Source organism: Nelumbo nucifera, chromosome 1 (genome assembly GCF_055504915.1).
Source record: "Nelumbo nucifera cultivar China Antique chromosome 1, China Antique-T2T, whole genome shotgun sequence".
Lineage (NCBI taxonomy): Eukaryota > Viridiplantae > Streptophyta > Magnoliopsida > Proteales > Nelumbonaceae > Nelumbo > Nelumbo nucifera.
In genome coordinates, this window is record NC_142649.1 from 60,522,159 (window position 1) to 60,538,576 (window position 16,418).

Genomic DNA, 16,418 nt, shown 5'->3' on the forward strand with positions numbered 1-16,418 from the left:
CATTCATGTATTGTACCGAGTCTTCCGATATTTACGGTGGTGTTTGGAAACAATGACAAATGCTGTTTGTTTAGTTCCGTTTAAGTTTATTTGATAAACGTTTTGTATTTGTATTTGTGTGATTGCAAAATCGAGAAATACATTTAATGAAAATGTTTTATGATGTATAGACGTCATTAAGCACCACATCAACAAAATGTTAATAAATATCTATCTATTTTAGGAAGCTTCAAAATAAAGCTTCTTGAAACAGAAAAGATGCACTACACATACACATGCAATTAATGAATCATTTGTTGATGGGTGCCCACGTGGTACTGTCAATAAACATTTATTTAATAAATGTAAACAGAACCAAACATATATATAGAGAGAGAGGTGTTTTTAGTAATAGCCACGAAAAAACACTAAAATGTAGTCTTTTAATGTAATTTTGACGTTGCAATGGATGGTTGGCTATACAAAGATATCTTTTCGGTATCATAGCTGGACTCTAATGGCCCAGTTTCTGAGGTGGTAGGTAAAACATTATTTCTTCAGTTTAGTAGTCTCAGTTCATGCATGCACACCATAGGAGATCTGTTGCATAAAGCTCGTTGTTCAGACAAAAGAGATATTAAAGTGAAGCAAGCAGTAAAGCTCTCCACATGACCCCACCTCTTTCTGCCATGTGGAATAATTGTGAGGCCCATCTTATTCTCATCTGTCCAGCTACACTAGCACCCTAGCACCCCTAGGCGTGCAAATGGACTGGACCATGATCCGATCCAATATCCTTTTTTACTGGATTCAGATAGTTGATTGTCAGATTTTTCGGTTGAATCAGATTGGATATAAGATCTGATTAAAATTTGAATCACTCCCAATAAATTATTTACTTATATGTATATGATAAAAATAGTTGAAAAAATACTTTTGTTTTTTATTTTTTTTAATAATTTATTAAAAATTCAGAAATTAAATCAGATCGGATAAGATTTGAATATTTGGCATCCTTAATGAATTCGTATTCGAATATCCATTTGTGACATCTGATTTGATCTTTAGATTGGAGTGAATTTAGGGATATGTATTGCCAGATTGGATTCGGATCTATCCCAATTTGAACCCGATCCAATCTGTTTGCTTCCCTATTGGCCCCACACTTGTATTTGGGTTGAAATTTAAATATTGATGTTAAGGCTGCGTTTGGTTGCAATGCAAACATAAATATGTACACTACATATTTACTCTTTTTTTTGTTCATCAATGCAAATATGGTTCACATTTTAAACCGTTTTTGCACTCATTGTGTTTGTTTGAAATCGGTGCAAGTGTGGGCCTATCATTAAATGCTCCAACTATCTTATGCTCCAATGTCTTAACTTTGGTCAAAAAGTTAATTATCAAAAGAACACAAAATTGTATCAAAAAAATAGGTACAATAATGCTCTCTTCTCAAAGTAAAAAAGTGTCAGAAAATACATTTTTGATTTGATAATCATCACATTTTTACATATCAAACAAACACTTGCAACATGAACCGGGGTACATAAATACCTCAGTTTGGCGTTTGTATCACAAACAAACGGAGACTAAGGGATGAACAACTGAAAGAAATATGTTGGCCCTCTTGGGTCCAATTGCATTGCCACATAGATGAACAATTGGCACTGAGACTTCTCCACAATCCACAGAGCAATCCAGCTAATAGACATGCCTTCATGACCTGGTGAGGTTCTATAAATTGATGCTAATTTCAGAACCAAGAAAAAAAATTGTTTATTTATACTCTTTCTCTTGTGTTATTTTAGGGTTTTTTTTTAACTCATCTCCATATACAGTGATAAAAATGTCATTATCCAAATGTTAGTTCCAGCTATGTGGGATATAGCTTTCGGCATTTTTTCACACAAAGTGGTCGCCCTAGGCTAGAATAACCCACATTCTCACACATTCCAGCCCCATAGAGTTTTTTTTTTTTTTTTTTTTAAGGCTTAAAGCATATTTCATTCATTCAAGAAATTGATACAAGTACTGAGAATTGCCAACAAAGCCAATTAGAACCCAGATACAATTTCTCAAGAAGAACAAAATATATAAATGGATGAAGGAGAACATAATGAACTTCTGCAATCAAACAAAGGTGAATTTAAAATCACCAACAGAAGTAGATAAGCACAACTCCAATCCACCACAAACAACAAGAGAAGTGATAGGAGAGGTTCGCAAAAGAGATTGCAAAGAGTCGGTAATAATATGATTGGGGTAGATCCGCAAAAGACGGTAGAGTCCCAAACATTATAACCACTACCAGAGACCAACTACCTTCCATAATTGAATCTACCGGAGAACAACGAATGGAACCGACTATGAATTATATCTGCTGGAGAACCACGAACAGACTTAACCATGGACAGCAAAATGTAAAGCAACATCCACCAGTATCGAATGCCCAATACAGGATCCAAGAGAAAGTAACCCCCTTGTCAAATTGCCTGCAGAAAGGAGAAAAAAAAAGCACAAAAAGAGGCAAATAATGGAGAACTAGATGGAAAAGGTGAAGGAAATAGATGAGAGGAAGAACGGATAGAAATAAAATAGTGGGAAGAATGGAGAGAACTAGAGAGGAGGAAGAACGAAGAATGAAAGCAAGGGAGCAAAGAAGAAAAGAAACAAAAAAAAGAGAAAAAAAACCAAGAAAAGAAAAGAGAGGATAATGGAAAGGGGGACTTCCGAAGGGAGCCACCCCAATAGAGAAATTGATAAAACCTCGAGAAACTCAAGAGAGAAGCTCTCTCTAAACAGAGAGAGGGAATGGTTTCGCGACATGCTGAGAGGGAACGGTTTCACAACTTGTAAATAGGGAACGGTTTCGCGACTTCCAGCCCCGTAGAGTTGTGCTATTGAAAATTCAAATGGATAAATGATTGATTAAATAATCATAAAAATGAAAATATAATTTGACAGCATAACCAGCGAAAACAAAGAAAAATTATAAAATAATAACAAATAATAGGAAAGGCTAACAACTATATAAATAAGTATAGATGAAGATAGGCAAAAGTTGAATTCAAAGATGTATGTGATAATCTAGTGATATCTATACAAGTAATTTTCCCTTTTATTTTTATATTTTTATATTTTGTATACTTGTGTAGTGGATGTTCCCTAATTGTGTAAATGTGCAAAAGTGGTTCTAAAAAACAGAAAAAAATAAATAAATTTTGCCAAATCTATCCCCTTTATATTTCTCTTAACCAGACCCCTATTTATGGGATGAGTTCGGTAAATTTGAATGGGTCCGACTCGAAGCCCGAATCCGATACATTGTAAAGAAAACTGGTCTACTCCCATCGTATATGCACTTAACCACCAAACTAATCCGTTTTTTACTGACCGAAAAGGGTACCTCCCATGCCTTTTCCTTGCATGAAAAAGAGCAAGGGTATATTTAGTGTCAAATCGTCCACGTCATCAGAAGATAAGATAAAGGTTGTTACAATTGAAGCATGGAATGATCTGATATCATATACTAACAAAACAAATGCGTCTGTTTGGCCTCGATGTCGTTGCTCCAGAAAATAGTGATGATGGTGTGCGATCTGACTATTCCTAGTTGGATGGCGATTTGTATTCCAATTAGACGGCGAACTAGATCAATCTGCAAAACAGTAGATCAGAGAACCCGGGTAGTTAACCCGGTGAGGTCGCTCCTGTTAGACAGTTATGCCCTTTATCTCCAATTAGATTGATGTACCTTTTTTACATTTATTGTAAATGAATAAAAGTACATAATTGATTCATGTCATTGTAGTGTGTTTCTGTGTAATACCCTTAAACTGGACACTTATGAGACTCGTGATAGTTTAGAATCTTCACATCTGTTGGATAGATCTAGGAAGATTTATCCTGCCAAGGCTGACACTGATGTACCGCCAAATTGGTTGAGGTGGCTTGTCTCAGCTGCCAGGATGAGACCTGATGTACATGTAGTGTGGGTTTTTTTGAAACCTTGAACCGGACCAAAATTCCAGTATTGCCCTGGACCTTGGAGATAGATGGGCAAAATTGGAATGTTACACGTGACCCTTAAACTCGATTATGATACTGCACTAGATGTCAGATTGGGTTGTCTTTGATATGCTAATCAGTGAGATCCTTAGAGGGGGTCAAAACCTGGGTATGTTGGGATAGTCCGAGAATTCATCTGAGTGGGTGATCATAGTGACAGGATCAACCCCTTTGTTGGACAAAGTGAATGATCGGGGATGCACTCTCAATTCAAGAACTCAGCAATATGTTGCAGAGGGCTGAAGAACTGATCAAGAAGGATAAGCCGATAGCCGTGCTTGTTGAATGTGGCAAATCAGACAAGAGAAAGCGGAAGGCTAAAGGAGAGGCTTAGAAGAAAAGTAGCAAAGCCAAGAAGCAGAAGAAGGATAAGGCATCAGATGCCTGTCACTTCTGCAAACAGACCAGCCACTAGAAGAGGAACTGTCATCAATTTCTGGAGACTAAGAAGAAAGGTAATTTTGAATCTTTTATCATAGAGACCAATTTGTTGGTCACTTCTGTTTCCTGGTGTATTGACTCTGGGGCTTTAACTCATGCGTGTAACTCACTATAGGGGTTCAAGATAAACAGAAGACTGAGTGACGGAGAAGTGGCGCTCTACTTGGGGACTTCTACAACAGTTGTAGCTACAGCCATAAGAACTGTAGAATTAGTTTTCAGAGAATGAACTATTGTACTTAAAGATTGTCTTTTCGTACCCAATTCAAGAAGAAATTTGATTACGATTTCAAAATTGTGCATGAATGGTTATTCTATCTTATCTAGTAATGTGATTACTATTAAACGAAACAACAAATTCCTCGCATATGGAGAACTTGAAAACATTCTCTATGTTCTCCATCCTTCTATGGAAACAAACATCACCGAAACTACATTGGAAATAATCCCCAAGAAGAGAACCCGTGATATAGTGAATCCCATATGCCAGTGGCATTATTGACTTGGCCACATTAATGTATATCGAATCATAAGGTTGGTAAAAGATGGTTATTTGGATTTTCTAACTGTAGAAAATCTTCCAACTTGTGAACCTTGCCTTCAAGGTAAGATGATGAAACGGCCATTTACCGGTAAGCCTAAAAGATCTACAGGCACACTTGACCTTATACATACTAATGTATGTGGTCCCCTGAATGTTAGGACACGTAACTAGCATGCTTATTTCATAACCTTTACCGATGATTACTCACGGTATGGTTACGTGTACCTAATGAGACATAAGTTTGAATCTTTTGAAAAGTTCAAAGAATTCAGACAAGAAGTTGAGAAATAGTTAGGGAGAGAAATTAAGACCCTTCGATCAGATCGAGGTGGCAAGTATCTCTATGACGAATTCAGGGACTACTTAAAGGACAATGGGATATTATCACAACTAGCTCCTCCTACTACACCACAATTAAATGGTGTGTCAGAAAGGAGGAACTGAACTTTATTAGATATGGTCCGATCACTTCTCATAGACTTGGAGTTACCCACATCCTTTTGGGGTTACGCATTAGAAACTACAATATACGTGCTGAACTGGGTTCCAACCAAATCCGTTCTGAAGACTCCCTATGAGCTTTGGACCGACAAAAAACCAAGTGTAAGACACTTGAACATTTGGGGTTGTCTAGCACATGTTAAAAGAACAAGTGCTGACAAATTGGAATCCAAAACCAGTTGTTGCCTATTTATAGGCTACCCAAAGGCTTTATGAGTTACTTATTCTATGATCCAAAAGAGCAAAAGGTGTTTTGTAGTCGAAATGCCCACTTCTTAGAAGAAGATTACATCCTAGATAATCATCATCAGGAAGTTGTTCTTGATGAGGAGAGCCCATGGGTAGTGGGAGATGTCCCACCAACTCCAGAAAATAACTAACCTAGGAGATCTACTCGGGTTTCCAGGCCTCCAGTCCGTTTTGGCTATGACCAAGAAAGTTACTTGGTGGAAGCCACGACAAGTGAGGAGGATTCCTTGACTTATTCGGAAGTTATGTTGGACATAGATTCCTTGAAGTGGGTAGATGCCATGAGAACTGAAATGGACTCAATGGAAACCAATGGAGTTTGGACTCTAGTAGATCCACCCCCTGGGGTAAAGGCAATTGGTTGCAAATGGACCTATAAGAGGAAGAAGGGCCCCTATGGTAAAGTTGAGACCTACAAGGCTCGTCTTGTGGCGAAATGATATACTCAAAAAGATGGAATCGATTATGAGGAAACCTTCTCGCCTGTGGCCATGCTTAAATCCATTAGGATCCTGCTAGCTGTAGTAGCATACCATGACTATGAGACTTGGCAAATGGATGTCAAAACTGCGTTCCTGAATAGAGATCTTACTGATATCTATATGCAACAACCACAAGGTTTCATAGTTGCAGGTCAGGAACACATAATATGTAAACTCAACTGATCCATATATGGACTTAAACAAGCTTCTAGGAGTTGGAACATCCGGTTTGACTCTACCGTCAAACAATGTGACTTTGAGGAAAATCTGGATGAACCCTGTGTCTACAGAAAAACCAGTGGTGATAAGGTTACGTTCTTGATTCTGTATGTAGATGACATTCTACTGATTGAGAATGATGTAGAAATGTTAAATACAATGAAAGTGTGGCTTTCACAGCAATTCTCCATGAAAGATCTTGGAGAAGCCTCCTACATACTAGGTCTTCGACTCTATAGAGATAGATCGAAGAGGATAATAGGATTATCTCAATCTGCTTACATTGACAAAATAATCAAGAGATACAGCACGGAGAAATCCAAGAAAGGAAATGTTCCTTTTAGACATGGAGTCACTCTCTCCAAGGGTATGTCTCCCAAGACTCCCGAAGAGATTGAGGGCATGAAAGAGGTTCCCTATGCCTCAGTCGTAGAGAGCATCATGTATGCCATGTTGTGCACTCGTCTTGACATCTCTCAAGCAGTGAGTGTGGTAAGCAGATACCAATTTAACCCAGGGCAAAAGCATTGGATCGTTGTGAAAAACATACTAAAATACCTTCGAAGGACAAAAGAGTTTTGTTTGGTATTCGATGGTAGTTCACTACAGATCCAAGGGTATATTAATGTCGATTTTCAGTCAGATCCGGATGATAGAAAGTCTACATCTAGTTATATCTTCATGATAGAATCGTGTGTTGTTTGTTGGAAAAGCAGCAAACTGAGGTCTACCATAGATTCCACAACCGAAGTCGAATACATTGCAGCAAGTGAAGCTTCCAAAGAAACCAATTGGTTGAAGAAGTTCATTCAGGAATTAAGAGTAGTTCCATCCAGCACATCACCCAATCCATTGTTGTGTGACAACACTAAAGCCATTGCTTAGGCTAAGGAGCCACGAGCCCACTCGAAGTCGAAGCACATCGAGAGGAAGTACCATGTAATGTGAAAGATAGTTGGAAGAGGGGACGTCCTGATTCAGAAGGTAGCATTAACGGAAAATGTAGCAGAGCCATTGACTAAGACACTGACACAGAAAGTGTTTGAGAAACACGTGGAAAGCATGGGACTTCGGCTTGTACCCGATTGAACCTAAGTACAAGTAGGAGATGTTTGATAGTTATGCCGTTTAGCTCCAATCAGATTGATGTACCTTTTTGACATTTATTGTAAATGAATAAAAGTACATAATTGATTCATGTCATTGTGGTGTGTTTCTATGTAATACCCTTAAACTTGACACTTATGCGACTCGTGTTAGTTTAGAATCTTCACAGTCGTTGGATAGATCTGGGGAGATTTATCCTGCCAAGGCTAACACTGACGTGCCGCCAAGTTGGTTCAGGTGGCTTGTCTCATCTGCCAGGGTGAGACCTGAGGTACATGTAGTGTGAGTTTTCTTGAAATCCTGAACCGTTCCAAAATTCTAGTATTGCCCTAGACCTTGGAGATAAATGGGCAAAATTGGAATGTTACACGTGATCCCTAGACTCGATTATGATACTGCACTAGATATCGGATTGTGATGTCTTTGATATGCCAATCAGTGAGATCCTTAGAGGGGGTCAAAACCTGGGTATGTTGAGACAGTCCGAGAATTCATCTGAGTGGGTGATCATAGTGACAGGATCAGCCCCTTTGTCGGACAAAGTGAGTGATTGGGGATGCTCTCTCTCTGATGGAAACCTAAACTACCGACAATTGATTTCAACCGTTGAAATTTGTTTTGCAAAATATATTTATATAAAGATATACATATATATATATATATATATATATATATATATATTACGGTCCAAAATGTTTGCTAAAGGTTTTAATTCCCAGGATCCATGTGCGTAGAGAGTGCAACACTGCACCTTGCAACCGAGGGAGAGGTCCTCTCTTGTCGGGCAGTGTTTGATCATTATGGGCTAAGAGGTTAAGTGTAAGACCATTGCGGGTAATACCTGATGGGCTAATCTTGCATCTGCCCACAGTCTTTGGGTTTTCATAAGGTGGCTGGACCCAATGACCATTTAGTATAAATGTTGGGCCCATTAAGAGCCCATGGTGATGGACTTAGGGGTTCATTGTCTCCTGCAGTGAATTCGGTCAAGCCTTGTAACAAAGGATGGGCTAAACCCATGTGGCTGATGTGTAGATCAATGTTTGGGTCGCACGCCATACAAGGATAGCCAATTGGGTAGTAGGTTAAGAGGTTAAGCGAGCACTTAGACTTAATGGGCCTAAAGCCCAATTCGGACTGGCTTAATAAGATTAATTAAATAGGGTCGGTTCTGGGATTTGGATCAGCTGATAAGATAAGGGATTATCCCTATCCACTCAAAGAGTCCAAATCCAAAATAAGATTTGGATCAGGAAACTCCTAATTTGATCATGAAGGTTGATCTTTATATGCAGATAAGATAATGGATTATCCTTATCTCTTAAAGAGAGTCTAGATCCAAATATAAGATTTGGATTAGGAAACTCCTAATAGGATTAGGAGAACTTTTCTTTAAGGCTATAAATAGGAGAGAAGGGTGGACCTCTATACACAACTCATAGTCTGCTAAATTAAGAGAGAAGACAACTCACAGTTTGACTGCTTCTATCTTCTGCTATTTTCTTCCTGTTCTTGCCTCCCCTAGCTAGTTCGATCTCCACCTGTGGGAGTGGTCAAGAATCATTCTTGATATTGCTTCTTGCTAGAAGAAGCAATCGGAAGTTGTGCTCACCAGCCCTTTACTACATTCTTGCTGAAGAGTCGTCTTGCTGATTTTGCTTCACCTCACACTGTGTCATCTTCAATGGGAGCAGATTTTGGTTTTCTCCTTGGGCGTGAACACCTTCGTTGGGAGTTATTGTTACTCCGTATCAGATATATCCCTCTCCTCCCTTTTGGTTTTAGATATGGTCCGGTTTGGTTTCAAGATTGATCCTTGAAAATGCAGTTTTCTAAAATAGGGAATGCGATTCCCACATGGGAGAGAGATAAATTTTTGAAATTTCACTCAACCTTCCTGTAGGGTTCGGCCATCCATATGATGGATCTCTCATCCCTTCAGCTCCAATTCTTAATTCAATACTTATGCTATGAATGTGAGCTGAATGCTTGAGAGCTTAAGTGCTAGTGAGTAGAGTAATCACGCGTACCTATGCCTTGAGGTTTCATGTCCTTATATACTGGAGTAGTCGTGGGCCTTACAAAAGAGCTCCGGGATCTCTGAGCTATGGAGATAAAGTTTGTTCCGTTTTTTAAGGAGTAAAATGTTGATAAGGTTTATCATTTACCTCTGATTCAGGTGGAGTCGGGACGAGTTCTCATCGTGGTCTCGAGAAATTCGGGATTTGTTGGGGAAGCCTTTGGAGTCGGTTATGTGGCGTTTCGGCTCATTAGCTCCGAGCTGGAACTTCGATTCTTTATCCCGAACTGGATTGGGTGTCGAGGTGCCTCTACACCGGGGTGGTTTTTTTGGGCTGAGGTGGCTGAATACTCGAGCTCCGAAGGTCTCAAACTGGGTTCGCTTGGTTGAGTTGTCACCCCTCGATCAGATCGCGCCTATGTATCCCCTTCTTACTAGGTCGTGCCAAATCACCCTTCATCAATTGCCCCCCACTCCTCGTGCCAGGGGTCCTAACCCGGTGTGGGGAGTTCATGAGGAGTTCAAGTGGATTTGGCGCGAGGTCTAGTCAATTTGGAGGGCAAACCATTGGTCCGGCCTATTCAACCATCTGGCTGAACCACGAAACGATTTTGTCCTCACACTACCCGATTTTCATGGGAGCCATTGGATCGTACAGGTCTCAGTCGTTGATTGTCGGATGTGGTGGACTATAAATAGGGGCCGAAGGGCCCATTACCTTCGCCATAAATCGTGTAATTGAGGTAAGTCCTCTATGTACACAGTTCGCATGGTGTTGTTGCTTGTGCTAGTTAGTCACGACAAGGCGTCGGCCTCAGCGTTCTCGGACCTCGAAATTTATCTGATGAAGTAGAAGACAAAGCTGCGCAGGATCTCTCTGACTTTGGCCAAGTAAGCTGCCATAGTGGGGTCACGGGCTTCATACTCACCATTGACTTGGTTGACCACTAGTTGTGAGTCGCTGCATACAATGAGGTGCTTTTCTTTCATTTCCCTTGCTAAGGTTAACCCGACGACCAACGCTTCATATTCTACCTCGTTGTTCAATGCCTCGAATCCGAATCGGAGAGCATATTCCAGCTTCACTTCGCTTGGTCTGTATAGTATCAGTCCTACACCGCTTCCCTACAGGTTGGACGAGCCGTCGACGTGGAGGATCCAGGGCTCCTCGTCCCAAGTCGGTTCCACTCTAATTGGGACTAGCGCCGCACTGGTTGAAACTCCCGTCATGTGAGCGAGCCCGGTCAGCTCGGGGTTCACTGTGCTGAACGTGCATTCTGCTACAAAATTGGCCAAGACTTGAGCTTTGATTGTTGGCCGAGGCTCATATCGGATATCGTATTCGCTCAGCTTGATGGACCACTTCATTAATCTCTCAAACACCTCGGGGTTGAGCAGAATCTGCCTCAGGGGTTTGTTGGTGAGAACAACGATAGTGTGGGCCTAGAAGTACGGGTGAAGTTTTTGGGCTGCTATGATTAGTGCGTATGCTAATTTTTCGATCTCTAGATATTTAGTTTCTGCATCCTGCAAAATTTTGCTAACATAGTAGATGGGTCATTGAACCCGATCTATTTCTTTGATCAGTACTGAACTAACCACTTCATCGTTCGTAGAGAGGTATAGTTTTAACACGTCCCCTTCTTTGGGTCGAGTTAAAACTGGGGTGGTACCTAAGTATCTTTTCAGCTCGTTAAAAGCGAGTTGGCATTCTTCAGTCCATTTGAAGTCCTTACTCTTTTTTATTACTCTTTTTTATAGCTTTAAAAAAGGGTAAGCACCGGTCTGTCGATTTGGACATGAAGCGGCTCAGGGCGGCTATCCGGCCAGTCAGCCTCTGAACCTCTTTTATTTTCTGGGGTGGTTTCATATCTAAAATCGCTTTTATTTTGTTTGGGTTGGCCTCGATGCCACGTCAGTTGACTATATAGCCTAGAAATTTACCCGAAGTGACTCCGAAGATGCACTTAGTCAGGTTCAACTTCATGTTATATTTTCGTAAAATTTGAAAAACATCTTTTAAATCATTCAACAAAAAATTTGAAAATTGGGTCTTCACGACCATGTCATCAACATAACATTCTACTTTATTACCGATTAATGGCTCAAAAATCTTATTTACAAGGCATTAGAATGTTGCCACAGCATTTTTTAATCCGAAGGGCATGACCTTGTAACAATATAACTCGAGCTCAGTTATGAAAGCGGTCTTCTCTTCGTTAGCAGGATCCATCCTAATCTGGTTGTAACCGGAATAGGCGTCCAGGAAGCTTAGCAACTCATGCCCTGAGGTTGCGTCCACTAGGCGGTCGATCTTGGGTAGCGGGAAGCAATCTTTCAGGCAGGCTATGTTCAGATTGGTGTAATCGATGCACATGCGCCACTTGCCATTGACTTTTTTCACCAGAACCAGGTTAGCCATTTAGCTCGGGTAATGGACTTCCCTGATGAATTCTGCCGCGAGGAGCTTCCCAACCTCTTCATCAACTACCCTCCAACATTTCGGGGCGAGGTTGCGTTTCCTTTGTCTTACTGGCCTGACTAGGGGGTCGGTATTAAGTTTGTGAGTAATAATTTTTGGATCAATTCTGGGCATTTCTATCGCGGACCAAGCAAAAATGTCTAAATTTTGAAGTAAGAAACTTATTAGATGAGTTCAAAGTGGTTCGCTGATCGAGGCTCCGATCTGGAGAATCTTGGCCGGTTCAGCGGTAAAGACTGGTATGTGGACCGTCTCCTCTTTCGGGGCAGCTCGCTTGTTGGTATACTCCACTAGTCGCTCGAGCTCGACATCCTCTTCAAGCTTTGCTTTTCCTTTTAGGGCAGCCACGTAACACTTGCGTGATTTGAGTCGGTCACCTCGCACGATTCCCACTCCGTAATCAGTTGGGAACTTCATCCCAAATAGTAAGTGGATACTATTGCACGTAGAACATGCATGATGGGACGACCTACTATGGCATTGTAAGGGGAGGGAGTCACGACTACTAGGAACGTGTGCTCAAATCGCATGATGTTTGGCTACGTGTTGGCTTCCACGGGTACTGTGATTCGACCAAGAGGTCTAACCTCTTGCCGTTGAACCCTACCAAAGGAGTATTTGCCGGTTTTAGGTCGCTTTGCTATAGCTGTAATTTGTCGAAGGTCTCCTTGAAGAGTATATCTGCCGAGCTGCCTAAATCTACCAAGATGTGCTTTACTTCGAAATCATTAATTCTTAGCTTCACCACTAAGGCATCATCGTGGGGGTACTGGATCCCGCGCGCATCGTCCTTAGTGAAGTAGATCGGTTCCTCGAGCCAAGGTCACTTTGGCAGGTTTTCCCCTTCATTCTCTAACTCGCGGATTGAGGTCCTCCCAGTTGTTGATGTACATCCGGCGATGATAGACCCACCGGTGATCATGTTAATTACCCCATGAATCGGTCTTTCCTTTGGCAATTATCATGGTGGTTGCTCTTCTACCTGTTGACCTCGGGGCCATTCCTTCTCTGGTCCCCCTGTCGATCTGCTTATCCCCTCTCTTCTCGCAAGATGTTCTTCAGGTATCCGCGGTGGATAAGTTCATCGATCTCATCACAGAGATTCCTGCAATTCTTCGTACTGTGTCCATGATCTCTGTGGAAATGGCAATAAACATTTGAGTTTCTTGTTGCTAGATCTCCCCTTAGCCTGAGAGGCCATTTGACGAAGGAGGAGTCCTTAATAGCCATTAAGATCTCTCCTCGCTTAGCGTTCAAAGGCGTGTAGCTTGTTTTGTCCACAGGTGGGGTCTTGGAGCGTCGACCTAACTTGCAAGTTCGCGAGGGGGACTAGCTTCTTGACTTGCTTTTTCCCCTACTTGGGGACTTGCTTTTCTTCCTTTTCTGCCCACCATTGCTCGTTCCTTCATTCTCTATCTTCCTCTTTTCTGGCGGTGGGATGTCGGTCTTTTGATTGATCTCCTCCTCGGTACCAATGAATTGATCTGCTAACTTGAGGAATTCGGTGATGTCCTTTAGTTTGTTAGCTACCACATGCCACTTAAACTCCCTATGGGTGATTCCTTTCTTTGCTGCAGTGAGTCGTACCGCCGGGTCGAGGTCCGGTATCTGCAAGCAAGTATCGTTGAAGCGCTTAATATAGCTTCTGATTGATTCTCCTTCCCTTTGAACCACGTTGAGAAGGCTTTCCTACAATTTCAGACACTTCTTGCTGGTAATGAAGTGCGTAGTAAACAGATCGGTGAACTGGGATCAGCTTTTGATGGAGCCCGGCACGAGGTTCTGATACCAAGTTCGAACTACCCCCTTAAACGTAGTGGAGAAGGCCACACACATGCATGACTTATCAGCCCCAGCTAGGTGCATCTGAGACTGGAAAGAGTCCACATGGTCGTTGGGGTCAAACGACCCGTCATACTTGTCTAACGGGAGCATCTTAAAATCTTTTGGCATTGGAGTTGCCAAGAGCTCAGGAGACAAAGGTGATGACTGGCAAAGTAGTGGAGGCGCAGTCTTTGTAGCCACCGAGCTCACTTCCTCCTTTCCTTTGGCTTTCTCTTCTTGCTGGCCTACCTTCGTCGACGGGTTGTTCCTCGACGAGGGGTGGCGTGTTTTGCGACGTTGCCACTGCTGCTTCTTCATTGGCTCGGCATTGGTACTGTTCACTTAGGTCTGGTTTGGTACTTCGGCGTTGTCGCAAGGTAGATCTTGGTCCTTCTCGTTGGATTCTCTTGGTTGTGGGGCTCGAACTGGCTATCTCGAGGGACAGAGAGGTCTTGTCTCGAGTTCGCACCTCGAACTCTGAACCGGTTATTATTTGCTCACATGCTATCATTTTCTTGCTGGGAGTACCGAGGCGGATTGGGATGACTATCCCCGAACCTATTTCTGAGATTTCCTTGCGAGACTGGAGGAGTGCGCTGACCATCTCTCCTCCCACAGGGCGAAACCTGACTCCTGAGAGGAATCGGTACTTGCGAGGTCTCTTCACCCCGATGGGGAGATCGGCTGATGTTCTAGTTGACCCCAGGCCGATTCGAGTTCTGGCCTTGATGGGGCCCTGGGTGCCAGGGTGGAACCGACTGCTGGTTCGGCTGTAGTGGAGGGAACTGGTGTTGATACTGCTGGTACAAATAGTACTACTTGTACTGTTGGAACTGTTGGACCTGCTACATCTGGATCTGAATTGCCCGGACGCACTGAACGTGGTCATGAAACTGGGAATGCTCGATTCCGGGGGGAACCACAGATGGCTCAGAGAAAGTCGTGCCTACCACTAGGGGAAGTGGGACGCTCATTTGTGTGGTGCTCTATGGTGCGGACAGTGACGGGACACCGGACAATGTGAGCGGAATAGTGAATGGCCGATGCATACCGTAGGACCTTGGGGGAAGGTTGATTGCTGAGCTTGCCCCCCGGTGACGTTCATCTCGATACTTTTTTCGGTGTGGCTGGAAGATGCCATTGAGGTTGAGATTGAGTTTGAAACTATAAAGAGATAGGGATGACCTTTCGATCGCTTCTCATAGATAGCGCCAATTGATGGTGTGTGATCTAGCTACTCCTAGTTGGATGGCGATTCGAAATCCAATTGGGTGGCGAGCTGGATCAATCTGCAAAACAGTAGATCAGAGAACCCGGGTAGCTAACCCGGCGAGGTCGCTCCGATGCTTAAGTCAGTACTTATGCTGTGAATGCGAGCTTAATGCTTGAGAGCTTGAATGCTAGTGAGTAGAGTTATCACGCGTACCTTTGCCTTGAGGTTTCATGTCTTTATATACTAGAGTAGTCGTGGGCCTTACGAAAAAGCTTCGAGATCTCCGAGCTGTGGAGATAAAGTTTGTTCCATTTTTTAAGGAGAGTAATATGTTGATAAGGTTTATTGTTTACCCCCGATTCAGGCAGAGTCGGGACGAGTTCCCATCATGGTCTCGAGAAATTCGGGATCTGTTGGGGAAGCCTTTGGAGTCGGTTATGTGGCGTTTCGGCTCATTAGCTCCGAGCTTGAACTTCGATTCTTTAGTCCCGAACTGGATTGGGTGTCAAGGTGCCTCTACACTTAGGTGGTTTTTTTGGGCCGAGGTGGTTGAATACCCAAGCTCCGAAGGTCTCGAACTGGGTTCGCTTGGCTGAGTTGTCACCCCTCGATCAGATCGCGCCTACGTGTCCCCTTCTTGCTAGGTCGTGCCAAATCACCCTTCATCAAGTGATATATCAGCGTCATGTTGAAAAAAACGGTGCTTCAGAAAATGTCAATATGTTTGGAACCATTTTTTCATAATCGAGAAGGCGTGGTTTGGAGCAATGTTGAATTTGACGTTTTCTCAAATTGGAGCTCGTTGCTGCCAATGAGGACATGATGTGGCATGACGTGGACTTCCTATAATAGATACCAATGCAGCAATGCCGAAAACAGATATGGAGAACTGGTATCAAATAGAAGGTGTTGTTGTTGCTCCAGGAAATGTCCTACTTGGCAGGCTGGCAGCAACATTTCCAAACAAAAGAGACACCATTTTCTCAGAAAACGGTGCTTCCAACCCACACATTAGCAGCACTGTCGGACTTGTTATTGATGATTTTTTATAGTATATTAGTTGGATTCCGTGCGATAGAGGGGAAAATAATATAAGAAAAAAATATTAATAGAAAATCAAAAGCAAGAATTATTATTAAAAAGAATTTTGTTAATTATCATTCCATTCAAAAAATGTTGTTTCTCATCTTACTGTTCCTCTTTTATTATTATTTAATTGATTTCCTTTTTTATTTTGATTTTTTGTTTTCAGAATTCTTGGATATGGTATTTTGGTTTTTTAG